The sequence below is a fragment of the Choloepus didactylus genome (genome assembly GCF_015220235.1).
Source record: "Choloepus didactylus isolate mChoDid1 chromosome 25 unlocalized genomic scaffold, mChoDid1.pri SUPER_25_unloc1, whole genome shotgun sequence".
Lineage (NCBI taxonomy): Eukaryota > Metazoa > Chordata > Mammalia > Pilosa > Megalonychidae > Choloepus > Choloepus didactylus.
Window position 1 is genome coordinate 3,924,239 of NW_023637606.1, and position 26,939 is coordinate 3,951,177.

General features: G+C 50.9%; 1 protein-coding gene across 4 annotated transcripts in view; it reads left to right on the plus strand.

The window, feature by feature from the left end:
* Window positions 1–4,480: 4,480 nt before the first annotated feature.
* KDM4B (lysine demethylase 4B) overlaps window positions 4,481–26,939 on the plus strand; it is a 161,986-nt gene continuing 139,527 nt past the window's right edge. Inside the window, exon 1 of one of the 4 annotated variants that reach the window (XM_037824051.1) lies at window positions 4,481–4,619. The gene's annotated coding sequence lies outside the window, so the exon portion shown is untranslated. The remainder of the gene's footprint in view (window positions 4,620–26,939) is intronic. The other 3 variants (XR_005214955.1, XM_037824047.1, XM_037824048.1) reach the window with 3 other exon arrangements.

Here is a 26,939-nt window from a genome sequence, read left to right on the forward strand (position 1 = left end):
CATACGGTCACCACCATACGGTCACCTGAGGCTGTTAAGCACCTGAAAGGTGTCAAGTGTGAGTAAGGAACTCGCTTTTAAATTCTATTTATTTTAATTGAACGTAAGGAATGGCAGATAGCTGGCAGCTGCTGCGTTAGAGCAGGTTTCAAGCCTGGGCCATGTAACGATCAGAGGAAACGCTATCAAGGCCTTATGCAAAGCAAAAGCCTCTGCCTTCCTGAATGGGACTGAGTGAAAATAAAACTATGAGCCTGTGACCTGTCAGTCTGAGGGTCACCACAGACTGACCTGGTGGTCTGCCCAGCCATTCTGGTGGTCCCCGTGATTCACGCTTTCCTGCCCACTTCCTTTGACTGTGCTTGGCAGACATTGGAACGCAAAAAACTCAGAACTTGGAGAGGGGTTCGCTCTGCAGCAGAGTGGCGGATGCTCTCGTGACTTCAGCGTTGAACCGGGGGTCACTTGATTCTCATCTGAGGTGAGCACTGCTGTCCCCATTGACACTGGAGGAAACAGGCTGGGGGTGTGGGTTGTCGCTCACTGGTACTCCATCTCTTGCCTTGAGTGGGTGTCACCAGCCAGAATCACCGAGACATGTGGTTTTGACCCTAGGCGGGGTGTCTTGACTATGTTTGTGGAAATTTGGGCACATCTGAGGTGAAGGGCCTGGCGATCCAGTAAGCTGAGAAGCCAAGGTTCAGGCAAATTTAAAACCGACCCCTGGGACAGAAGTGGTGCTAAATTCCAAAGATGAAGTATTTCAGCCCTTCTGCAACTTTTCCTGGTGGTATGTTTCTTACGTGGCTAACTGACGATATGGGCAGATTTGTTTTAATTAAAAAAAAAGGTTCTGCACCTTTTGGTTCTTAAAATATATCCAGTGTGAATGTGAAATAAAAGGAGAAAAGATGCCCAGTTACAAGGATTGGGGGAAACTTCCCAAGATGTCCCCAGATGTGGTTCTTTCAGGCCAGGCCCTCTACAGGGGCAGGATACGCTGAAGTGGGTTACTCATTGATTGGCTTTTCCAACGTTTCTCAAAGGCAGAACGGTGGCGTTGTTTAAATGAAAATAAGAGAACACCCAAAAGTGTGTTCCATAAAACACTGCAGGTATAATCCCAGCACTGGGCAAATTTCTTTCCCGGTCAACTTCTTTTTTGTGGGGAGGGATCTTTTTAAAAATATATAACAGCTTTATTGAGATACAATTCACCCATTTAAAATGTACAATTCACCCATTTAAAGCGTACAATTCAGTGGTTTTAAAAATATATTCAGAGCCGTGCAACCATCACCACTGTCTAATTTCAGAACGTTTTTGTCACCCAAAAAGAAGTTCGGCATCTATTAGTGGTTACTTCCAGCCCCTGGCAACCACTAATCTGCACATTTCCTGTAAATGGAATCATACAGTGTGTGGCCTTTAGTGTCTACTTTCACCGAGCATACCTTTTTCAAGTTTTACCCATGTTGTAGCTTGCCTAAGTACTTAATTCCCTTTTACTGCTGCATAATATTCCATTGTACAGATGTACCACATTTTGTTTATCCACCTGATAATCGACTTTTTACTGTAAAATTTTTTTCCTTCGCTCCTCCTGCCTGATATAAAATTAATATACGATCCTTCTAGAAAGTTTGAAAACCAAGTATGTGAAGAAAAGCAGAACAATCCTGCCACCCAAGGGCTAACATTTTGATGTACCGTCCGATTTTCTTGCTGTATGTGTTTATTATGTACCTGCTGTGTGCTGACGCTATATTATTAAAGCTCAAAACAACTCTAGTGTGTGGTTGACTTAAGAGTCAGTTTGCAAATGAGGAAACCGAAGCACAGAGGTTTGGTGGTTTGCCCAAGGATATGGCAAGCGCAGGCATATGTATATTTATAGATGCTTTTCCATCTATTTGATTTTTTAAATATTTAATTTCAAAGAGCAAAATTAGGATAGTGTTGTATTGCCACTTTGTACCTTGATTCCAGTTCGACACTTTTGAGTAGTTACTTTGTCTAAAACCTTGGCAAACAAACACACATGAGCCGCGGTCTTGGTGTACGCATATTTGCACGTGTGTGCCCAAAAGCGTGAAACATAGTGTACCTGTGTGTCTAGCAAAATGTGCTTGGTGTGAGGTGGTATTTTGAAATTCTTCCTCCAAAAGAATTGTTTAAACACATAGGAGGATCTATCTTTCCATCCATCTTGATTTTTAATGCAGCAGACCAACCCATATGTGGGAAGGGAATATTTGTAAAGCACTAGACATTTCTTGGCCCACATCTTGCTCAGTGGGGAAGGTGAAGGATGGGTAAGGAAGGAGTCAGAAACTGGGCACTGCCTTGCAGAGGGGTCCTTGGGGGTCCCAAGGCTAATTGCAGAGGGCTTCCTGGCCTTGCTTGGGGGAGAGAACCCCAATCCCGGTTTCCAGCCCCAGCCCTTCATGAGGTTTGACCCATCTGCCAAGGCCTAAAAAAAACCATGGCAATTAGGTACGTTTTCCCCCCAAGTTAATTTGTCTATTTAGAAATTCCGAAAGTGTGTCCTTCCTACTTGTGCATATACTTTTTTTTTTGCATATGATACTTTTAAAATTGAAAGTGATTAGTTTTTTCCAATATTTTATAAAAACTTCCAAATATAGGAAAGTTGAAAGAATTGTGTAGTCTACACTTGTTGATCTTATATGTAATCACATTATAACTGACATTTTAAAAAAAAGTCTCTGTAAGCAAAATAAAGTTGACAATCTATTTAGGTCCCTAAATTAAAAAAAAAAGTGATAAATCCAAGTATCTGGAATTCTCTGTCTTACAGGATAAACTTGGAAGTACAAAAAAAGAGAGGCTTGCTTAGGGGAAAAAATCTGTTCATTATTGAATTTTTGACAATATATTACCATCATCAAATCCCACTTCTGCCTTCCCCAACTGGATAGGGGGTTCCTTGAGGGTGGCAACTGTTTTCTGTTTTTAAAATTAAAATTTGACTACATGAGCACATGAAAATGAACCTGTAAAAGTTTAAAACACTGCAGGACAGACTCGTCCCCTCTGACTTTTTTGTGTGTGTGTGTTATCAATTTAGATCTCTTTCTCCTCTCCCCAAAGATTAAGTTGGTGTTCTCGATTTGGGGTGTCCTTTTCTTTCTGTGCTTTCACACCCATTTGAACTCTTAGAAACTGCCTGATGTCGGCTTGTGCATGTTTTTTTCCATCAGGCTTCTCTCAGTCGATACAAACTTCTGGAGTATCCCGTAGCTAGCTCAACAACATGGATATTTATCTAGGAGGTCATCCCGCGACAGTACATATAGATCCATCGCCTTTCAAACTGCTACATAGTAAAGCACTGCAGGGTACGGTGAGCCACAAATTATCTAATCCCTTCGTTTCCAGCAAAACCCTGGAAACAATTGCATACAGCGCTGCAGCCTGCTCTCCTTGGCTGTGCGAGCCCCAGGGTACTTTCTCAGAGTGGGAAACTCCGGGAAGGACTGCAGGGTTATCTCGCAGCTACATTTAAAATGTTATTACAAAGCGTCCAGTAGCCCAAAGGGGCAGGGGCGCTGCCATCAGATCGGGGAAACTGAGGCCCAGGGAGCTTCATCAGCTAGAGGCCACCCACAGCGAGGAGCCTGTGGGGGTGGGGGGAGGGGACCAGCTGGGCTTTTGAAGCCTCATCCGAAAGCTCTGAAGTCCTGGCCTCCCTGAAGTTTTAGGGAACTCGGGGAGCGGGCACCTAACTTTATCTCACCGGCCTTGCCCTTTGCAAAGGTCTGCTGATTGTGATGGAAATGACAGCTCCCCCATCCCCTACCCCGGGGGTCCCGCTAGCAGCTTGACCCTTCACTTCTCCAGTTCCCTGTTCTCCAATTTTGCAAAACGACTCGCACGGGGAGCTGTTTGTCCCAGCTCGGGATTCTGAGATTTGGGGAAACTGCACCCACGTTCCGGCTCTGGGTCTCGAACCTGTTATTTCGCAGCGCCCCGGGTCGGGTCGGGATGTTGTGCTGAGTCTCACGTACTCAGCCACCTCCTGATAGCCAGGGCGGAGTGGGGCAGTGATTGGCACCTCCCCCAGCCAGTCCCGCGCCTCCGAGCTGATCCCGCAGCCAATTCTCGCTGCCCCCGGTGCGGTCGTGGGGCCGTCCCAGAGGCAACCTTGTCAATCCGAGGCCCAGCAGCCGTCGGGTTGGCCGCGGCCGCCTTGGCTGGCGTGCGCCGCCTCCAATAAGAGCGGAGCCGGTCAGCGGGCACGTGGGAGGGCGCCGGCGTGTCCCTTTTCTCCGGCCAATGAGGACGCGAGGCCGGCGCCGGCGCCCGCCCAATCGAGGCGCGCGGCGGGCGGGCCGTGCGTTGTTGATGGGCCCGGTGGAGGGGAGGGGCGGAGCTGTCAGCGGTGGCCAATGGGCGCGCGGGTGTGAGGCTGGCGGGCCAATGGCGGCCGGGGCGGAGCGGGCGCCGGGCCTCATAAGCCCCGCCCGGGGCGCTCGCGGAGGGCTCGGCCGCCAGCGACTGAGCGGGGTCCGGCCCGAGCGGGGCCTGGGGGAGCGACGCCGAGGGCGGGGGAGCGCGCGCCGCAGCTCGGGACCGGGCCGCGCGCGCCGCCTCAGGTGAGCCCGCGGGGGAGGCCTCCCCGGCCGCCGGACCGAGTTCGGGCCCCGCCGCCGCTGCCCGCCTCCGCCGCCGCCGCCCCCCGTCGGCCACGGAGCTGCGGGCGCGCCGGGGACTCGAGGCCCAGGCCTCGGGCGCGGCCCTGCTCGGCCCGCGGCCGCCGCGCTTTGTCCCGGCCCGCGGGGCGGTTGGGGGCGTTAACCGCCCGGCCCGGGGGCGCACCGCGGGGCCTGCCGGCGGGGCGGGGGCGGCGGGCCGGACGATGGCGGGGCGCGGGGGCGGGCGGCGGGGGGCGCCCCTGCCCGGGTCGGGGGCCCGCGGGGGGCTGGGCCCGGCCGGCCCCGACCGGCCCCCCCACAAAAGATGACAGCGTGGGTGGCCCCGGCGCGGCCCATGCTCTCTTATTATTCAAAACGATCCTCCTAATAATAGCAATAATAGCAACGACAATAATAGCAGTAATAATAATAATAATAATGGAAGCTCGCAGGCCCCGGGGCGAAAAGCCGCCTGCGTTTCCGGCCCGGTGGGGCTAAGGGGGCGCTCCCCCGACGTGGACACCCAGTGGTGCCCTCGAAAGCGCCTCCATGGCCCCCACCCCAATCGCTGCTCCCCTACTCCCCACCCCCTATGGCGTCTCCCGGAGCCTCCCTCCCCCCTAATCAGCGCGCAATCTGGATTTTTTTTCAAAAAATGCGTCTGCTCAGCTTGTGCAACCGCAGCCTCCAGGCAGGGTCCCCCAGCCCTCCGCCTGTCAGCTCTGTCGAAATAAATTCTGGAGTTGTCCCCGCGGCGACCCCCGGTGCGGTCCCACCCTGGGGAAGTGGGGGGCGGGGAGCGGGGGAGGGGGCGGCGTCCCGAAAGGATGGACTTGACCTGGGATTTGCAAGGGGGCCCGGGGCTGCGGTCGGTGGGCGCGAGGACATAGGTGAATGGGGTGTCGTCTGTCCACCTGGACACGGTGGAAGGTTTTGCAGGGAATTTTTCTTTCTTTCTGTTATTATTATTATTATTATTTTATTTGTTAGAGGTGGGAGGGAAGGTGTGGACTGCTTTTCGCTGTGCCCCCATCTGTTTGGCTGAGGAGGATGCTTTTTTGTTTTACTAATTCAAGGTGCATCTGGGGAAGTGTTTGGAGAGTTACGAAACTAGTGGGAAGGTGGTTCTGCTCGGTGGAGCTGAACGATCCTGTGATATGTAAAGAGCGGGTCGTTTTCCATGTGTCTCTGGCAGTGGCACCGATGCGGCCAGCTCCTTTGGGACCCATTTGGTTGCCAGCGCGCGGTCTTGGGTTCTGAGGACACCGGGACACATTCTAGAGTTTGGTGCCCGGCCCTGCTTCCACAGCTGTTTGTCTGACTGTCCCGGGCTGGAACGAGGACTTTTAAACGGGTCTCTTAAATGTTACTTTGGCCATGTGAGAGCCATCGGCCCCCCCTGATTCTCAGGAAGTAGCTTCCTCAGGAGGTTCCAGGGGGGACTGTCATCAGCCCGGCCAGCCTCTTTCTACCGGAGCAGTGGGCAGCCCCTCCTGTCTTTGCAATTTGCTTTCGGAAGCCCCCGGCCAAGTGTAAAGTCGGAGAGTCAGCTTTGGATGAGCAGAGCAGAGAATTTCTCAAACTTGCTGGCCCCCTTTCCGCGTTTCTGATTGGCCACCTGGCAGATGTCGGCGTGTCCACGGCGTGCTGGGGGCACCGTGACCGAGGTCGCCGGTGGGGAGGAAGGGGGTGGCGGAGGTGGCAGTTGCACAGATGCCACAGAGCGTGGAGGTTCCTGTGCATGGAAGGGTGTACCCTGTCAGGCGCTGCGTGTGCGTGTGTGTGTGTGTCTGTGTGTGCCTGTGTCTGTGCATGCGCGTGGTTGCATGCGCTCATGTAGTTGTCAGGACTTGAAATACATACAGATCTTAGTAACAATTGACCATGTCCTAATCTTTTCGTCTTTGGGGAGTGGGCTGCTAAGGGGTCCTTAAAATGGGGGGTGGGGGGCTTAAAGGTCTGGCAGCTTCAGCGGTCAGCGCCCCGCCCAGTCTTTGTTGCACTTCTCTGTCATATTGAAAAGACCCTTCCCTTCCGCAGCCCCTGTCCCATCCTGCAGGAGCCCTCTGCGGTGATCGGGGCTCCCCTGTGACCCTCTCTCCCACCCTGGCGGCTCCGCCTGCTCTTTGATCCCTAATTTCTCTGCCCCCCCTGCTGGCTTCCTGCCCTTGACCAGCTGTGCCCTGCCCCCGCCTCGGGGTGGCACTGGGGAGCCCCTCTGTTTCTTGGTTCCATTCCTGACACCTGAGGATGGATGTTGGGGTCACTCATTCACCCCATCTGGGTACCTTGGTTTTTGAGTCCCGGGAGAGGTTGGGGGGGGTCCCTAGCTTTGGGGGGCTTGGGTCTATTTGGGGGGGGGAATAGGTGTCCTGGGTGTGGTCAGCTCGGTGGTGGTGTGACCCAGTGAGGAGAGGGCAGGACAGGAAGGTGGCGACGGGGCCGAGGCTCAGGCAAGTGAGCGTTGCCGGTGTCTCTCTTCCCGGGATCCGGAAGCGTGGTGTGGGGGTTCAGAGCTGTGTGAGCTTGGGCCAGGAACAAGGTGGGGGGTGGGCACTAAACCTTCCCAAGCCCCTGGGGTGGGGGAGAGTGGTGAGTGCCGCACACATGACTCCCGCGCTGGCCGCCATGATGGTGGCCCTGGCGCTGGAGACCCCCGTGATGGAAAGGCGGCCCCCACCCAGGCTCCCACTGACAGCCTCACCTGGGCTCCTGCCCCTTGGCTGGCCAGTGGGGGCCTAGGACCCACAGTGCTCCCCTTCTCCTGCCTACCCCACCCCCTGTTTCTGACCTGGGAGGCTGGACACAGAGGAGGGGGCCCAGACACGGACCCCACTATGATCCGGTGCTCCCCATTTCGCCCTGGGTTTCTGGTCTTTTCCTTCCCGCACACCCTCAGAGTCCGGAAGGCCTGGGTTCAAATCCCTCCTCCAGGGCTGGCCCGCCCCTCCCCGGCCTCACTGTCCCCATCTGGGAAATGGGTATGGTGGCAGCACCTTCCTGGTAGTGCGTAGCCACGCCAGGTGATGCTGAGCTGGGCCCCCTCCGCCTCCACATTCAGGGCTGGGGTGCTCTTTGGGGTGGGGGCCGTCCCATGTATGTGGGGTGTCGAGCAGCCTCTCTGGGCTCCCCCCACTCCCCCTCTCAGCCCTGCAATCAAAGATGTCTCCAGACCTTGCCCAGTGGCCCTGTGGGGTGGCAGTGGGGTGGGGGGCACAGCACATTCACCCCCAGTTGAGAACCCGAGAAGTTAACCTGGTACACCTCTGCCACACCCCCACGTCTGCCTCAAGTTCAGTTCCCCTTGTCCCCTTCCTCATCACTGCACATCACAGCCGCCCGTACCCCCCACACCTGCTTCCCAGGCCTCTTGCTGCTCCTGCTCCTTCCCCATTGCCCCTTGGCCCTGCGCACTGCCCATCGTCCTTCCACCCAGGGAGGAGAGAAGCCTGCCCGCAAACGTGCCCCCCCCCCAGCTCCTGCCCTGTTCTGGGCACCTTGCCTGGTGCGGGGTCTTCCTGGGCTGATCGGGACCTCTGAGCCCCTGCAGGCCCCTTCCCAGGCTTCCTCCCGCCCCAGGGGCCACCTCCCCCTCGTGCCCACCTCGTCCCCCTGTCCTATCCAGTCCCTCAGCAGTTTTTCAAAATCAACTGGAGGAGGATTCCCTTGTTATCACTGGTTGATCTCGGCCTCTTCCTGAACAACAGTGTCCGTGGCCTTGTGCGGCTGTTGATATGCTGGTGACAGATGCTTTCATGAAGAAATGTTGCAGTGACTTCAGTAGATTTAAAAACCAAAAGTTTGTATCACCTCAGATACTGAGGCCTGAGTGGATCGATGAATTGATTCTTCTTTTTTGGCGGATTGATATTTGAGTTAAGCGTTTACTCGCTGATGGAGTTGGCCTGTGTGGGATCTGCTTGTTGGGTAGATCCAGTGTCACAGCTAGTCTGTCAGTTTTCACTCCCGCTCCCTCAAGGAACTTCTGGAAACACTGAAAAGGGCCTTCCCCTGCTCAGAGCCTTCCATGGCTTCCTGTCGCCCTCGGAAAGCGACAGACCCGCCTGCTCTGCTCTGTGTACCCCTCTCCTGGCTGCGTTCCCTCCCCCTTGCTCCCCACTTCTGTTCAGGCGTAACCGCCTCCCTGGCTGCCGCCCTGTTCCTGCCTCAGGGCCTTTGCACTCTCTGTTCCCGCTGCCTGAACGCCCTTCCCTCAGGCCCGTGCCTGGCCACTCCTGGTCTTCCAGCTTTCAGCTCAGAGCAGCCTTCCTGACCACGGGTTCTAAGGTGGCCCCTCCAGCCACCCGCTCTTCGCATCCTGCTTTTTCTTCTTTGACACTTTGCCCCTCCTTTGAACACTACCAGAAACGTGTATGAATCTGCTCACGTGTGTACCGTCTGCCTCACCCACTTTTTTTCCAATAAAGCTTTATTTATGGACACAGAAATGTGCGTTTTGCATAATTTCCATGTCACAGAATAGTATTATTCTTCTGATTCTCCCCCAGCTCCCCGCTCCCAACCATTTAAAAATGACAGAACTGTTCTTAGCCTACAGGCCCCACGAAAGCGGGCGGTGGTCGGACATGGCCCCTGGGCCGTAGTTGCCGACTCCTACCCGTGGATGTCAGGGCCACGGTTCAGAGAGGATGTCCGTCTGGGGCACCGCGGGTTTGCACCCAGCGCCCAAGGCAGTTCCTGGCTCATGGTGGGTGTTCAGTAAACATCTGTGTCGAATGAATGAATTTCCATCTTTCTGACCTCAAAGCATTTAGAATCGTACTCTAGACTTCAAAAAACGGGTTGTGCATCGCATTGAGTGAAATGAAAACTATGGGGAATGTAAGACAATTCCACACCCACATCCACCCAAACAGCCCCACAGTAGAGAAAAAAGATGGACACACGTAAGGAAAATACTCCACTGTTTGGCAGGTCCGGCATTTTTTTTCGCCCTTGGCGTTGTGCTGTCCCCTTTTTGTTTGACCTCACAGACTGGTGAGGAGTGTACACGGCCCAAAGTTTTTTTTTTTGACCTGGATGGAACGGAGTGTTTAACGGAAGAAAATGTTTCCCAATCGTTTTGCTTTGTAAGCATCCAAAGCATCCCCCTTTACCAACCAGTGCCCCCGCCGGAAGCGGCACTCTGGCCCAGGGCAGGTGATTTTCGCAGACACCTCGCCATCTGCCCCGAAAAACTCAGGATTTGTGGGTGTTAAAATCCAGTTTTGTGGGAAAGGGGTGGGTGGGCAGAGGGGACGGGCCACAGGCTGGTGGCCTGGGCTGGGGGTGGCCGTTGTCCTCCCTCTGCCAGCGGGACTTTGGGGGAAGGAAGCCTGGCTGAGGAGGGTTTTCCAAGTCCAGCATCCACCGGGAGGTCTTCGGCGTGTCCCTTAGTTTTGGTCCTGTCCCAGGAGCGTTCTGACTTGTCGGGAAAGCATATGAGTTAATTTACAGGCCTGTGTTCTCTCGTCGATGGAAATAAACAGTCTGGAGAAGGTTGCTGAGCACATCTTGGTTTCAGACATTGCATATCTTTTTTTTTCTTTTCTCTGCCTTTCTTCTCTCTCTCTCTTCTTTTATTAAGCCACCTCACTGATCTCAGTGAATGTGGGGGGAGTGATTAAAAGCTCACATGGAGCCACCGTTGGGAGATGCGGCCGTTTCTGTCCCACGGGCAGGGACGGTGGCTTCGTCGGACGGCGGTAAGAGCACAAAGCTTTCCCGTAACTCCGGACTGCGATTTTCTGGGGCGGATGCCTCGATCGCGTTTGTTCGGTGGACAGACGAGAATCAGAAAGCAGACTGCCGAGGGCTGCCGCGCCGGAAGTGACTCTCTGGGTTCCTGGCCGAGCAGTCGCTAATTTAGGACTTGGCGCCGGTTGCCGGTAACCGATCGCAGTCATGTTTTTCGTATGCGCTGGCGGGGCGAGCCTTCGAGGATTCACCCTCAGCATGTGCTCCCTTCCCGTGCTGGGCCCGGGTGGTGGCACACTCGGCAGGTAGGGGTGGAGGTGAGCCTGCTGTCGTGGCTCGGTGATGGTTCCAGCGTGGAGACCTGGCATCTGGGGTGTCCCGGGGGAGAGGACGTGGTGAGCGACGAGCTGTGTAAGATGAGCTGGCAGTCGGCTCGGAATTGGGCTTTGTGCGAGAAGCAGTGATGGATGGGTCCCAGGGGTCTCCTTTAACCAGAGGTCCGACTCGAAGCCTCCAGAGAGTGTGGAGGGGTGCCTGCTGACAGGGGTGGGCAGGGGGAGGCCCCCAAACCAAAAATGGATGGAAGCAGACTGTGTGCTCAGACGGAGCTTGGCACCCCAGTGTCTCGGGGCAACCTGGGAGCTGACGGGAGCCGTATCCATGTGGGGGGCGAGGGCCCGGGTGGCCCACGGCAGGCCGTCCAGGCCCAGCTGGGCCCCCCAAGACCACGGAGACTTCCAGCATTTTACTGCTGCCTTCTTCACCTTCTCACTGTTTCCGTAGTTTTCTCTTTGCAAGTCTCATCTTCTGAGCAGGGTCCGCCCCCAGCAGTGCGGGCTCCGATCTTGGAGCTGTGTGGCCGCATGGATCTGATTATGTTTGTCACGAGTCGAGTGAGAAGCGCCGCATCTGTGGCTGGTGATGAGTAAAGCCCCTGGAATTTAAAATCGCAACTCACCGCATTTACTCTAGCTCCTTTGCAAGAGTAGGGAGTAGGTACAGAAAAAGTAGTTCTCCCGACCTCTTTTAGAATAGCAGGTGTCTGGTTTCACCGTCCTCTGTGCTGGGGTCGGCGAGAGCCCCTCCTCGGAGCTGGTTGGCACCAAGGGCAGAGCAGACCCCCAGGCTGAGCTGCAGCCTGGGCAGGGGCTTATTTGGTGGAGAAACTGGCTGCCCCACACGTCCGGGCCCTCCTGCCAGGCCCTGCAGAGGGAAGGGAGGGCAGTCGGGGTGTCTGCTGCCCCCCGTGTGATCTTGCTAGTGCCGTGTCCTCGGGCTGGACACGATCCCACCACCAGGGCCCAGAGCGACACTTCTTGGAGGCCGGCAGCCACAGGAGCTGGGCAGAGTGACCTGAGGTGATACGGTTTTTGCCAACGTCAAAGCCACGTGGTCCGCCTGCCCAGGCTTTCTGTCTGTCTCCAGGCCAAGATGTCTCATCCAGGCTCAAAGAAGCCTTCTTACCTGGAGCTGCTCGTCTCCCAGCAAGGGGCTTACGCCCAGATTCGGGCTGGGCCCTGGGTGGTGGGTGTCAGGCCCTCTCAGTCGGTCTGTCTGCTCTTTCGTGGCTGAGTGTGGCAGTTGTGGCCTAGCCTGCCCGTGGCCAGGGGTCCGTGGGCCACGTGCCCAGCTCTCCTGCCCGCAGTGGCTCTCGTCCCATGATAGCAGGATGGGGGCAGCCCTGTCAAGAATGGGCAGGGGTGGTGGGGGAGCAGACATGGAGCCTGGTTGGGGGGGACCACGGTTGCTGACTTGGGGGGTGGTGTCGGGAACCCGTCACGGAAGAGTTGCCATCTGAGCTGAGCCTGGTCAGTCCTGGGTGACCGGGAGGCGGTGGCAGAGAAGGGGGGAAGGGACGCGCAGGGCTCTGGCCTGGGAGACAGTGTGGGTCAGAGCCCGGGGCAGGCAGGGGGGCCAGGCCAAGCTGCCGGCCACCCAGGCTTGGGCGTGCACCCAGGGATCCGAGAGTTCCCTGAGGATGTGGGGACAGACCAGAGCCGTCCAAGTCCCGGGAATGGCCGTGTGTCAGCTACTGAGTGACCGGCTCTGGGTGCAGACCCGATCCGGGACTTTCTAGGACAGCCCCCTTTGAAGTCTGCCTTTTATTAGGATCTAATTCACCTTTTATAAAAGTCACCCATTCAAAGTACACAATCCTGCAGTTTTTAGTCTCATCACGGAGTTGTGTAACCATTACCACCAGTTCTAGAACTTGTTCGTCACCCCGTACCCGTTAGCACTCACACCCTGTTCTCCCTGTCTCCTTCCCAGCCCCTGGCCGCTGCTGATCCGCTCTCTCTGTGGATTGGCTCTTCTGGACTCTTCAGATAAGTGGGATCATGTGGTATGTGGCCTTTGGTGGCTGGCTTCTGTCACTCGGAAGCTACCTCGTAGTTTCAGAACCTCTTTCCTTTGCAGGGCTGAATGGCCCCATTTTGTTTAGCCGCTCGTCAGCAGATGGACGTTGGGTTGTCGGTGCTTTCTCTCACCCTGTCTTTTCCCCAAACCGTCTTGGAGTTCCCAAAATCCCCCCACTGCAGCATGCACACTGGATCCCCAGCCAGCCTCCCTGGGGCAGAGGCGGCCCAGGTCTCCTCTGTCAGGTGCCGCTTTGGGGTCAGCCTTGGGAGGAAGAGTCAGGGTGGCCTGGGTTTGGGGGACAGGTGGGATCTGGCACGTTGGGTGAAGTGCCCCCAGGCCACCTGCAGGAGGCACTCACCGTCCTCCTCCTGCTCAGCCCCTTGGCTCAGGTGGTCCGTGGCGAGGCCCAGTCCCAGACACCAACCCTGCCGCCCTCTCTCCCCTTTCCCTGCTGTGTGCCCTGCTGAGGGTCCCCTGCAGGTGGCCAGGCCTCCTCTCCGGGGCCGTGTGGCTCTGGCTGACCCTGGCTTCTGGCCTGTCCCGTCCCCGAGTCCTGCCGGTTCACCTCCCGAGGGTGGGACGGGGCCTTCCTGTCTGCCGCGGAGCATCCCATGGCCACGGCCGGAGAGGGCTGTCGTCTCCCTTCACCCTGCTGCTGTGTCATGCCTGCTGGCCCGACCGGCCGCGCTCCGTGTTTGAGCCGTGAGCCGTCTCCTCGAGAGCTTTCTGTGGCTTGTAGGAACCCCTTGCGCCCATCTTTCTGAGAGCTGCTCCGGCATGTTCCGGACTGCCGGTTTGCAGGTGAGCTGTTCCCTGGGGCCCCTCCACTTGCCTGGTTCCGGGCCTGGTCTCCAGCCTCGACAGGGGGTCCTGGTTCTGAGCAGTGTTCGGTGGGGAGACTTTTGCCTTCACCCCATGACGCCTGGCCTGGGAGGCGGGGCTTCCAGGAGGAGGCGGGGCCAGGGGCGGGTCCAGGAGGGTCAGGGAGGGTGGAGCCGACACCTGCCCTGGGTTGGGGTCTGCAGCCAGCCCATAGCCTGCAGCGTGGCCGCTTGCTCAGGGGGTTTGTTTCCTGGGCGAGGTGGCAGCATCCACCCCACGGGGCCCATGGTCCCTTCGCGGGGACCCTCACGAACCACCTCAAAAATAAGGATTTTTCCCTTGGGGCGTCTTGATTTTTACGGGGCAGGCAGAAAGCAGGGGCAGGTGTTCCTGTGGGAGGCTGGACGGAGGCGGCATTGGAGCCCAGAGCAGAACTCGCAGTCCTTCCGGCGTGTTCCGTACACCTTGTCAGGGTTTCTACACCTTACGCCAGTGAACTTGTGTTTTCTTGTTGAGCAGCCGATCTGGAGAGCTGCGTCCTTGCGTGAGGACCTGGGGAGATGGCCTGGGCTTTGGACGCTGGCCCCTCGCGGTGGAAGGGCTTTGTGCCCTGCGCCGTCCACGGGCAGGGCGTCCTGCTCGAGACCACTGAGGCCGGGGTGCCGGGTGCTGCGCCGAGGAGGTAATAGCTACCTCGGGGTTCCCGAGCCTGCTCCGTGGAACCTGAGGCCACCCTGAGTTAACGAACTTGGCCTTTAGCCAAAACGGGGGTGGGGACTGTGGGAAGGAGCTGGGTCACAGTGGCTCCCACCCTAACACGCTTCCTAAACTGACACCTATTCTAAACATAGCTTATCCTCCTGGTATAAAAGTCAGAAATCACAAAACAGCGAAGGCCACTCCGTTGTCCCTGGTGAGCTTCCGAGGTGGGTTCGGTTGGTGCAGATGTTGCTGAGGTCCCTCTGGGGCTGGGGGACGCCTCTTTGCCCTGAGAGGCTGACATGGTGGTTGGGGCGGCAGATGGCGATGCTGCAAGGGCCCGACAAATGGGCCCGGAGGGGCCCGGGGCACAGGGCTGGGGTGGCCATATGAGGGGCTCCCCCCTACCCCCCAAGCATGGTCAGGAGCGAGTCAAGGGTGACCGAGTGAGCGTTGCTAGGAGACTTGGAACCAGCCCATGGTGTGCAAGGTGGGAGGTGGGGGCAAGAGGTGGGAGGGCTGGGGTTCAAGTTCACGCTGGGCATCGGGAGGGACTGACCTTGAGTCCCCCTGTGGCTGCCTTTAGCATACGGCTGAGAACTTCTGTCCTCCAGGCCGGTGGGTTCACCTGCACCTTGGCTGGGGCTCCAGGGGACACGACCTGTACACACAGCTGTGACGTGGGAGGGTGGCCCAGCAGGGGCTTGTGTCTGGAAACTGCCCTAGGATCCTCGGTGATTTCTTGGCCCTTCCCTCCTGTCCCGGCCACGGCACAGCTCCGGAGCGACTTGAAACATGTCTTGAGTGGAATGAGATGAGATCCTAGTTGGAAAGACCCCCCTGCCCAGCCCTGATTGGTTCCCTGAATGCCAAGACTGCCCCATGGGTGCCGTGGGACTTGGCCAAGGGCACCCATGAAAGGGGGCACTGCAGAGGGGCCCTCGTGGTCCAGGTGCCCAGGAAGACCTCTCCTGGGCCTCGCCAGGGGGACTGGCATGCCAGCGGCCACATCCAGGGGTCGTGCTTGGCTGGGGTCTGCAGCCAGAGGTCAGAATCGAGCCCACAAACCTGTTGTTGCCACTCATGCGGGGCAGACGCACAGCCTCTTTGGGCTTCAGTTTCCCCATGTATCTCCCTTGCTTGAGGATGGCGAGGAGTGTGCGGGGTGACATCCATTAACTGGGTGCCTGGCGTGGGGGTTCTCGCCCTGGCTGCCAGGCAGTTGGCTGACTGTGCCAGCACCAGCAACACAGAAGGAAACAAAGTCTCACCACACCCTGCAGGCACATCTGTGCCTGGAGAAGGATTTGGAAGACATAGGCCTTAAAAATCCCCATATCTGTTATACCACGTGAGCTGTTGAGGGTCGGCGAGGAGCAGGTGCGTTCTCTGGGCTGCAGAAGAGGGAGAGATCGGCAAACAGGAGGGTGCGCTGGGAAGGCCGCTTTGCAGAGGGGATGTTCAGCAGAACTCTGATGGCCCCAGAGTGGCAGCTATGAGAAGATCTGGGACAAGATCAGATGATCTGTGCAGAGGCTTGCGCAGGAAGGCGCTTGGCATGTTCGGGGATCAGGAGGAGGCCAGGTGGCTGGAGGGCGGCAGGCCTGGAGGTTCGCGGAGGCCAGTCCAAGCAGAATTGTAGCGTAGGATCTTGCTGAAGGCTGTGGAGGGAGGCGATGGTGTCAATTTATATGTTTTAAAGACCCCTCAGGTGGCCGTCAGCAGGAGAAGCAGAGGGACCCGTTAGGAAAGCCCAGCGTCGTCCAGCTGAGCTGATGACAGGGGCTAAGAAGAAGATGGGATGGGCTGGAGGCTGGGGAGGCCGGGACCTGGGGTGGGCTGTGGTGGCCGACCTGATGGGGCTTGCTAGTGGGTCGGACGTGAGGCTGGGACAGCTGTGTGACCTGGGGCAGGTCCCACCACCTGTCTGAGCCTCAGCTTTCTTATCGGTGACCGGGCGAGATGGGGTGCCTCCTGCCGGGGTCTCTGCGAGGGGGAGCCTGGTAACACCCGTCAAGCGAAGGGCACCGTGTTCCCCGAGTGCTGGTCACGGGGCAGCTCGGATGCCCGGCCCTGCTGCCGTCCCTGGCCCGGGATCCCGGGATCCGAGGTGTGTGGGGAGTGGGGCTGCTGGCTCCTCCAAGGACTGCTTGTCCCGCCGGTCATCGGTCAGCCTTCCTTCCTGTCACCTACCCATCCGTTGATCATCTCGTTCTTCTGATGTCCGAGCCCGGAGCAGGGACTTGGAAAGAGGAGGCCTTGTGCGGAAGCCAGGGCTGGGAAGGATTCCTGAAACCCCCTGCCTCAGCAGCAGGCCGAGTTCCCCTTGAATGAGGGTTTGGGGAGGGTCAGCACAGGGTGGGCACGCGGCCTCGGGAGCACGGAGAACTGGTGAGGAGGCCACGGAGGACGTGGAGAAGCTGCGATGCCGGCTCCTGGCAGAGAGCTGGGTTTAGAGATCGTGCAAAATCTGAAACGTTAGGTTTTCACCGCTGTCCTTGCTAATGATGGTGTTTGGGGAATGCGGCGTCTCTCTAAGATCTGCGTGGTAAAAACTCTCGGCCTGCTTCGGGTTGCCTCTCTGGCTGGTATTTTGTGGAATATATCAGACAAGGTGGTCTGCGATTCCAATGATGGAACATTTTGAAGAAAATATATAAACCTGGGTGGAGGAGGAACTCATTAGGGCCCCGTTATCACGTTGCCTCCCTTTGTCTTTTTGTGTTGTGTTGTATTGTGTTGTGTTGTCTAGTGTTGCATTGCGTTTTTTATACTTTTTATTATGGAAAACTTGACACCTGCGAAAGTAAACAGACTAGGATAATGAGCCGCCACGTACACATCACCCAGCCTCAAACCATTGACCGTGCCAGTGTGCCCAGCCACGTCCCCATCCCTGGTGAAATCAGCCCTGGGCTCACTATTTAAAACTTTTTCTTCTGTAAGAATTATACATTCCCAAGGAGCTGGAAAAAGAGTGCGGGGGGGGGGGGGTCTGTGGGGTCTTCCCCCAGCCTTGCCCAGTGGTAGCATTTTGTATAACCATAAGGCACTGTCAGGACGGAAATTGACAGCAGTTCACCTGCTATGTCAGCATCGGGCTGGCAGGGACTCAGGTTTGTTGCATGTCTTTGCAACGTTGTATCACTTGTGTAGATCTCGTATCTACTGCCACAACTGTGATATGTTCAGAACTGTTATGTTACCACAGAGGAGCCCTCCTGCCACCCTTTTGTGGTCCTCCCCCACCCCCAGCTCCCGGCGACCACAAGTCTGTCCTCCATCTCCGTAATTTTGTCATTTTAAAAATGTCATGTAAATGGTTTCATTACGGTATTTAACGTTTTGGGGTTGGCTTTTTGTACTTAAGTTCCTTTCAAGTTGTTGTGTGGACCAAGAGTTCATTCCTTTTTATTGCTGAGTAGTATTCCACCTCAGTATTATTTTATAACCCTTTTTTTGTTTGTTTCTGTAAGGGCCGTGGTAGAAGTCGTCGTGTATTCCGTCTTTTATTTCTTCTTTTAGTACTTTTCAGTATTCTCTCTTTTCTTGGTCAGTTTGCCTAAAGGTTTGTGAATTTTGTTGATCTTTTCGAAGAACCAACTTTTAGTTCTCTGTTGATTTGGATTTCTACTGCTTTTTCTCTATTTTTTTCTGGTCTCTATTTCATTAGTTTCTACTGTGATTTTTATTATTTCCTTCCTGATGCTTGCCTTAGGTTTAGTTTGCTCTTCTTTTTCCAGAGTCTTGAGGTGAAGGTTGGGTTGTGGATTTGAGCTTGTCTTCTTTTTTTAAAAAATATAGGCATTTACGGCTATTATTTTTCCTCTAAGTACTGTTTAGCTGCATCCTGTGACTTGTGGTCTGTTGTGTTATTGTCATTCCTCTCAAAGTATCTTCTAATTACCCTTGTGATTGCTTCTTTGACCCATTGGTTATTTAGTTCCACATGTTTGCACATTTCCTGAGTTTCTTTCATTGTGGTCAGAGAACCTACTTTGCATGATTTGAATTATTTTAATTTAGTGACGCTGGCTTTAAGGCCCAGCATATGGTCTGCCCTGGAGAATGTTACATGTATGCAGAGAAGAATATATGTTCTGCTGTTTTGGGGTAGAATGTTCTGTAGATATCTGTTAGGTCTAGTTGGTTTATAGTGCTGTTTGAGTTGTGTTTTTCCCGCTCGATCATCTGCCTACTGTTCTTTCATTATTGAAAGTGGTATATTGAAGTCTCCAACTATTGTTGTTGAATTGCCTATTTTCCCATCATTTGTCAGGTTTTGCTTCAAGTATTATGGGGCTCTGTTGCTAGGTGCATGTATGTTTATAATTGTTATATCTTCCTGATGAATTGATCCTTTTATCCTTATAAGATGTGCCTCTTTATCTCTAACAGATAAAGACTTTAAAAAAAAAGTCCGTTTTGTCTGGCTTTAGAATACCCACTCCAGTTCCTATACCTGACAAGTCCTAAAACCCAGAGGCGACAGCTTCTTTAAGATCAACTATCAGATGCAGCCCCTTCCCCATACCGTCAGTGCCCCCTTTCAATATGAACAAGTTAGGGTGCTCACTGCCTAGACACCCCTGAAAATGGGAGAAAGAGATTGAGAGGAAGGGGTAGCAACTAACAAGATAGATTGAACAAAGGTCTATGAATACCGAAACTTAATATAATTATGTGTATATTTTTGGATGCTGGGGTGTTGGACTGGCTGGAAGGAGGTAAGTGACATGGTGGAACTGTAGCCCAGAGCATCCTCTGGGATTTGCTCTGTAGCTGCTTGTTGAATTGTCCTTGAAAGTCTTCACCTTTGTGTATATACCTTGTATTGCATAGTAAGAAAAGAACTGAAACTGTGGAACTGTAATCCAAAACATTTTTGAAATTACCTGTATGACTACTTGTCGGGCTGTGCATTGAGAGATGACATCTTTCTGTATATATGTTTTATTTTACAGTGTGGAAATAGCTGAAATTGTGGAACTGTGACCCATGACATTCTTTGAAGTTTTCTCTCTAACTACTTGTGAAATCGTACTTTGAAAGTTATCACTGTTATGTATATAGGTTAAAGATCACAATAAACAAAAGTAAAGAATACCCACTCCAGCTTTCTTGTGGTTGCTGTTTGTGTGATATGTATTTTCAGTGTGTTTGTGTTTTTGAATCTGAAGTGTGGCTCCCATAGAGAGCATGTAGTTGGATCTTAGTCTTTCATTGAGTCTGAACGTCTCTGCCTTTTCTTGGATTGTTTAATCCGTTCACGTTTAATCTTATTTTTGACATAGTTAGATGTATGCCTGCCATTTTACTTTTTGATCTCTCTATGTCCCATGTCTTGTTTGTTCTTCTTTTCCTCCTCTACTGCTTTATTTTGCATTAAGTGAATATTCTTTGGTGGAACGTTGTAATTCCCTTAATGATTTTTCAAGGGTGGTGCTGTGTTTGCTGGGCCTGGATGGGCCCTTTCCCTGCTGTCTCCTGTTTGCCCCACTCCTCCTTGCCTTCAGCTTCCGTGAAAGGGACATGTCAGAGCCCTCTCGGGCCTGGAAGAATCCATGTTATCCGTAAGGCTCTGCCTTCGCTGGAGCAGGATCCTTTGTTGCTCTCTGTGGTTCGGCCTCTTTCCTCCCCCACCCCATGTGCGCTGATGGGCTGGTGGCCCTGACCCTGCCACAGGGCTGTGCATCTGGGTCACCGTGTCACGCCCACTCGGAGGCAGGTTTTTGGGTGCTAAGCAGGACTCAGAACAAGAAAACTCCATATAGGCTGAGAGCGAGATTTAGCAGAAGCCACGTGGGCGGTGGGGTGTTTTTGGGGTGGGGGTGGGGGGTTGTGACTTGGCTGTTGGCGGTGGCCCCTTCTCATGAGAGCCTAGCTTGGCATTTAAAAAAATATATGTTTATTTTTATCTGTGGAAAACACACATAACATGAAAATCACTTTAACGATTTTAAGAGGACAATTCTTCAGCGTTAAAGATGATGTCAAATACTGTGTAACTTTCACCACTGTCTATTTACAGACTGTTCCATCATCTGAAGCTGAAACTCATGTTCATGTAGCAAAAACTACCCAGTCCCCTTTGCCCTCCACTATTCTGCTTTCTGTCTCCATGAATTTGCTTATCGAAAGTATTTTATGTAGGAGAAATCACACAATATGTGTCCTTTTGTGTCTGGCTTATTTCACTGATCATCATGTCTTCAAGTCCATCCGATGTCCAGTCGTGTTGTAGCGTGTTTTAGGTCTTCGTTCCTTTTTATGGCTGAATACTAGTCCGTTGTCTGGGTGGAGCACATTTCACTTCTTCCCTCGTCTGTCGATGGACACTAGAGATGCTTCCACCTTTTGGCGATTGTGAATAACACTGTGGTGAACATTGGTGTGCAAGTATCTGAGTCCTGCTTTTAGTTCTTTTGGGTCTGTACCTAGGAGTGGAATTGCTGGGTCAGATGGTAATCCTAGGTTTAACTTTCTGAGGAATTGCCAAACTGTTTTCCACGGCAGCTGCACCATCTTACATCCCACCAACCGTGTATGAGGGTTCCTGTTTTTTCTTGCCCAACACTTGTTCTTTTCAGTTTTTTTAAATAATAGCCATCCTAGCGAGTATGACATGGTATCGCATTGTAGTTTTAATTTGCATTTCTCTGATGGCTAATGATGCTGAGCATGCTTTTGTGTGCTTATTGTCCATTTTCACATCTTCTCTGGAGAAATGTCTGTTCAAGTCCTTGGCCTTTGTTTGGGTTGTTCGTCTTTTTGTTGTTGAATTGTAAGAGTTCTTTAAATATTCTAGATATTAAACCCTTATCAGATACGTGGTTCCAAATATTTTCTCCCTTTCCATAGATTGTCTTTTTACTTTCTTGCTAATGTCCTTTGATGCACAGAAGTTTCTTTATTTTGGTGAAGTCCCATTTATCTATTTTTCTTTTGTTGCTTGTACTTTTAGTGTAAAATCTAAAAATCCTTTGTCTACTACAAGGTACTGAAGATATTTCCTATGTTTCCTTGTAAGAGTTCTGTAGTGTTCTTATATTTAGGTCGTTGATCCATTTTGAATTAACGTTTGTATATGGTGAGTGGTAGGGGTTCACAGTCATTGTTTTGTATGTGGATTTCCAGTTGTCCCAGCACCGTTTGTTTAAGAGACTTTGCTTTCACCATGCATGTACCTGCCACCCTTCTCAAAAATCAACTGGCCGTAAATGTGTGGGTTTATCTCTGTACTCTCTATTCTGTTTCATTGGTTTCTATGTCAGTCTTTATGACAGTACCACACTGTTTTAATTGCTGTAGTTTTGTCGTAAGTTTTGAAATCAGGAAAAATGTGAGTCTTCCAACTTTGTTCTTTCTCAAGATTGTTTTGCCTATGTGGGGGCTATTTGCAATTCTATAAGTATTTGAGGGTCAGCTTTTCCACTTTTGCATAAAAATAGGGACTGCATTGAATTTGTTTATCACTTTAGGCAGAATTGACAAATTAACAATATATAGTCTTCCAATCCATGAATGGGATGTCTTTCCATTTATTTAGGTCTGCCTTAATTTCTTTCAGCAATATTTTGTAGTTTTCAGTGTGCAAGTCATTCACCTCCTTGGTTAAATTTGCTTCTGTTTTTTTTGTTTGTTTTTTGTTTTGTTTTGTTTTTTCCTTTTAGATGCAATGGAATGGTTTTCTTGATTTCCTTTGCAGATTGTTCAGTACTGGTATATAGGAACCCAACTTACTTCTGGGTGTTTATCTTGTATCTTGCAACTTTGTTGAATTTGTTTATTATTTGCTTTCTTATGGGTTCTTTGGGATTTCCTATCTATAGAAAATAAGGATAAATTTGACTTCTTCCTTTCTAATTTGGATGCCTTTTCTTTCTCTTGCCTAATTATTCTGACTATAATTTCCAATACAGTGTTGAATAACAGTGGTGACAGCGGGCATCCTTGTCACTTTCCTGATCTTAGGGGAAAGCTTTCAGTCTTTCACCATTGAGTATATTTGCTGTGGTTTTTTTTCATAAATGCCCTTTATCATGTTAAGAAAGTATGCTTCTGTTTCTAGTTTTCTGCATGTTTTTATCATGAAAGGATGTTGGATTTTGTCAGATGCATTTTTTTGCATCAATTTGGGTGAAAATGTGTTTTTTTTCCCCTTTCATTCTATTAATGTGGTATACATTGATTTGCTTATGTTGAGCCATCCTACATTCCTGGAATAAATCCCACCTTGGATTTATTTAGGTCTTTATACACCTGGTCATGGTGTATAATAATATGTATAAAACATATTGTTTTAATATCCCATTGGATTCTGTTTGCCAGTGTTTTGTTGGGGATTTTTGCGTCTATATTTTTAAGGGATGTTGGTCTGAAATTTTCTTTTCTTTACCGTCTTCATCTGGTTTTGATATTGGGTAATATTGACTTCATAGAATGAGTTAAGGAGTAATCCTTCTATCTTCTATTTTTGGAAGAGTTTGAGAAAGCTCAGGGTTAAATCTCTGTTAAATGTGTGGTAGAATCCAGCAGTGAAACCATGTGGTCCTGGACTTCTCTTTGTTGGGAGGTTTTTGATTACTGACTCATTTGCTTCATGTGTTGTAGGTTTGTTGAGATTTTCTATTTCTTCTTGTCTCAGATTAAGTAGTTTAATGTCTCAAAGAATTTGTTTCATCCAGGGTTTCTAACTTGTTGGCATATAATCCTTTTTATTTCTGTAGGGTTGGTGGTACTGGCTTGCTTTCATTCCTGATTTTAAGTGTGTCCACTTTCTCTTTTTCTTTGTCAGTCTGGCCATAGGTGTGTTGATTTTATTGATCTTTTCAAAAAGTCAGTTTTTTGTTTTGTTGATCCTCTCTGTTGTTTTTCTATTCTGTCTTTCATTTATCTCTGCTCTACTCTTTATTATTTCCTTCCTTCTACTAACTGTGGGTTTAGTTTGCTCTTCTTGTTCTAATTGCTTTAGGTATGAAGTTAGGTTATTTGTGATTTTTCTTCTATTTTAATTTGGCATTTAGAGCTTTAAATTTCCCACTAAGTACTGCCTTGGCTGCATCCCTTTAGTTCGGGTATGTCATGTGTTTATTTATGTTCTCAAGATATTTTCTGATTTCTCTTGTGATTTTTTCTTTGACCTGTTGACTGTTTAATAATGTGTTGTTTAATTTCCATGTATTTGTAAATTTTCCAGTTTTCCTTTGTTACTGATTTCTAGCTTTATTCTGTTGTGGTCTGAGAAGATACTCTGTTATGTTTACAGTATTTTTGCATTTATTAAGATTTGATTTGTGGCCTAACATATGGTCTGTCCTGGAAGATGTTTCATGTGCGCTTGAGAAGAATGTGTATTCAGCTGTTGTTGGGTGGGATGTTCTAGACATACATTATCCATTAGGTCCAATTGGTTAATAGTCTTGTTCAGGTCCTCTGTTTCCTTACTGATTTCTACGTAGATGTTTGTTGATTATTGAAAATGGTGTATTGAAGTCTCCAGCTATTATTGTGGAACTATATTTCTCCCTTCAGTTCTGTCTACTTTTGCTTCATATATTTTGGAGCTCTGTTGTGAGGAGCATATGTATTTATAATCATTATATTTTCTCACTAGATTGAACCTTTTATCGATTTATAATATCCTTCTTTGCCTCTTGTAACCTTTTTTTGCCTAAAAGCTATCTCGTGTGAGAATAACACAGCCACTCCAGCTCTCTTCTGATTACTGTTTGCCTGGATTATCCCTTTCCACCCTTTTACTTTTGCTCTTTTGTGTCTTTGTACCTAAAGGGAGTCTCTGGTAGACAGCGTAGAGATGGCTCACACCTTTTATTCTATCTCCAATCTCTGCCTTTCAATGGGGGAATTTAATCCAGTGACACTCAGGGTACTAACTGAGAAGAGAAAATATTCTTATGCCATTTGACTGTTTGTTTTCTGTATGCCTTTATGTTTTTGTTCCTCAATTACTCTGCTATTGCCTTTTTTCCTTTTTTGACATGTACCATTTTGATTTCCTTCTTTCCTTTTCTGTATATTTTTTAGTTATTTTCTTAGTGGTTACGTTTATAAATACAATGAGCGTCTTAAACTAGTAACAACCTAGTTTGACTAGTATCAACCCAGTTTCAGTAGTATACAAACTCTCTACAGCTATTTATCTCTGTCCCTCCCACTTTATATTGTTGCTCTCTCAGATCACATCTTTATACATTGTCTCCCTGTTAGCATAGATTTATAATATTATCTTACATGTTTGCCTGTTATGTCAGTTGGGGGCAGGGAGAGCAGTTACAAACCAAAAGTACAGTAACAGTACAGGATTTTATGTTTAACTAAGTAGTTACCTTTACCAGTGTTCTTTATTTCTTCCTATGGCTCTGAGCTACTGCCTGACGTCCTTTCATTTCAGCCTGAAGGTGGCGTCTCCTGTAGGGCAGGACATCTGGCAGTGAACCCTTTCAGTTTTCGCTTATCTGTAAATGTCTTCATTTTTCCTGTATGTTTGAAAGGTAATTTTGCCAGATATTGAATTCTTGGTTGACACTTCTGTTTTTTTTTTCCTTTAAGGACTTTAAATAGAACTCTCCACTGTTAATCTTATTGGAGACCCTTGCATCTGACAAGTCACTTCTCTCCTGCTGCTTTCAAAACCCTGTCTTTGGTTTGTGACAGTTTTGCTACAATGTGTCTTGGTGTGGAGCTCTTAGAGCCTGTCCTGCTTGGAGTTTGTTGAGCTTCATGGATGTATATATTAATGTCTTTTATCAGATTTGGGAAGTTTTCAACTATTATTTCTTCAAATACTTTTTCTGCCCCTTTCTCTCTCTCTTGTCCTTCCGGACTCCAATTATGTGTATGTTGGGACGCTTGATGGTGTATGTGTCCCCAGGGCCCTCAGGCTCTGTCCATCTTTCTTTTTATTTTTTTCTTTCTTCTCCTCACATTGGATAATTTCCATATTTATATTTAAGATGGTTGATTTAAAGTCTTTGGCCCATACTTGCGATGTATGAGCTTCCTCAGGGATGGTTTCTAGCAAATTCTTTTTTTCCTGTGAATGGGCCATATTTTCCTGTTTGTTTATCTGTTTTGTAATGTTTTGTTGACAACTGGACATTCTGAGTATTATGTTGTTATAACTCTGGAAATCTACTTCTCCCACTCCTCTGGGATTGTTTTTGTTGTTGATGATGATGATGTTGAAGGCTGGAGTTGTCAATTTGTGACTTTCCCAAACTAGTTTTTCTCCCCAAAAGGGAATGGGAAGTGTCAAAAGGAGGAAAAACATAAAGGTACTGCCTCTTTAAGACTTCTCTGCTGCTCTTTTCAGGGTGGTGGAGGAGCAGGGGCACTCGCAGGGCCGGCCCCCCAGCTGTCTGAAGTAGCTCGTCCAAAACAGTGGTCAGTGCTCGGAGCCGTCTGCCCTGATTATGGAGCACAAGGTCCTTAAAGCCCCCGGGCACCTGCGAGCTGCCCCAGGGCCTGGGCTGCGGGGATGGGGGTGGTGGCTGCTGCACGGAGGTGGAATTCAGCAGTGTTGGCTGCAGCCCACCAGCCCCTTCCCCAGCTCCAGTCTGGATGCCTCCTTAGCTCCCACCGGGCTCCGCCATTTTGCCAAGATTCTCTTGGTATTTTAACAGAATAAAAGATGTATTGAGATATGATTCACATACCACACAATTTGCTTTTTAAAGTGTCCGGTTCATTGATTTCTAGTATATTCAGAGTGGTGCAGTCATCACCACTACCTGATTCCAGAACATTCTCATCACCCCCAAAAGAAGTCCTATATTCATCAGCAATTGCTTCCTGTTCACCCGCCCATCCCGACAACCACTAATCTCCTCTCTGCCTCTGGACGTTTGCTGTCAGTGGACTTGTCCCATCGGTGGCCTTTGGGTCTGGCTTCCCTCCCTGAGCGCCGGGCTTTCGTGGCTCAGCCATGCTGTAGCGCGTACGCTTGCTTCCTCCCTCTTGGTTGCTGAACGGTGTGCCATCATACGGATGGACCACATTCAGTTTCCTTGTTCTGCTGTCGATGCACACTTGGGTTGCGTCCGCCTTAGTTGCTCTGAAGGCCACGGCCTTGAGCAATCCCATACCCGCTTTCATGGGGACATGTGACTTCATTCACCGCCGGTAGATACTTAGGAGTGGAACCGCCGGGCCATAGGGTCTTTATTTAACCCTTTAAGAAACTGCCCAATTTTTCCCAAAGCGGCTGCACTGTTTTACAGTCCCACCAGCGACATGTGAGGCTCCCCCTGGACTTGGAGTTTTTACCTGGAATGAGCTCCAGGCCGGGTTCCGTCACCTGTTTCCAATGGTTCAGCCCCATAAAGGCGACCCGTTCTTGTCCACTCAGACAGCACGAGCAGTGAGCTGCTCGAGGGAGGGCCCCCCTCTGTGTCCCAGACACAGCGCTCCAGGTGGGCTCTTTTTAAGTGCTGCTTGGTTTTGTAAAAGTGATACCTAAATATTGTCATTAAAGACAGAGAAGTCTGCTTGAATTACAAGTTTTCCCAAATCCTGTTACGTTGTGGGTGCTGGGTGAGGCTCGTGGTCAGCTCTTGTGTAGATGCAGATCTTTCTATTTCAGTGGCTGCTTGGTCCCTTATTTTTGGTGCGATATGTATCTGTGCCGGTTAGGATGTATTATGTCCCCCAAAACGTCATTATCTTTGATGCAGTCTTGTA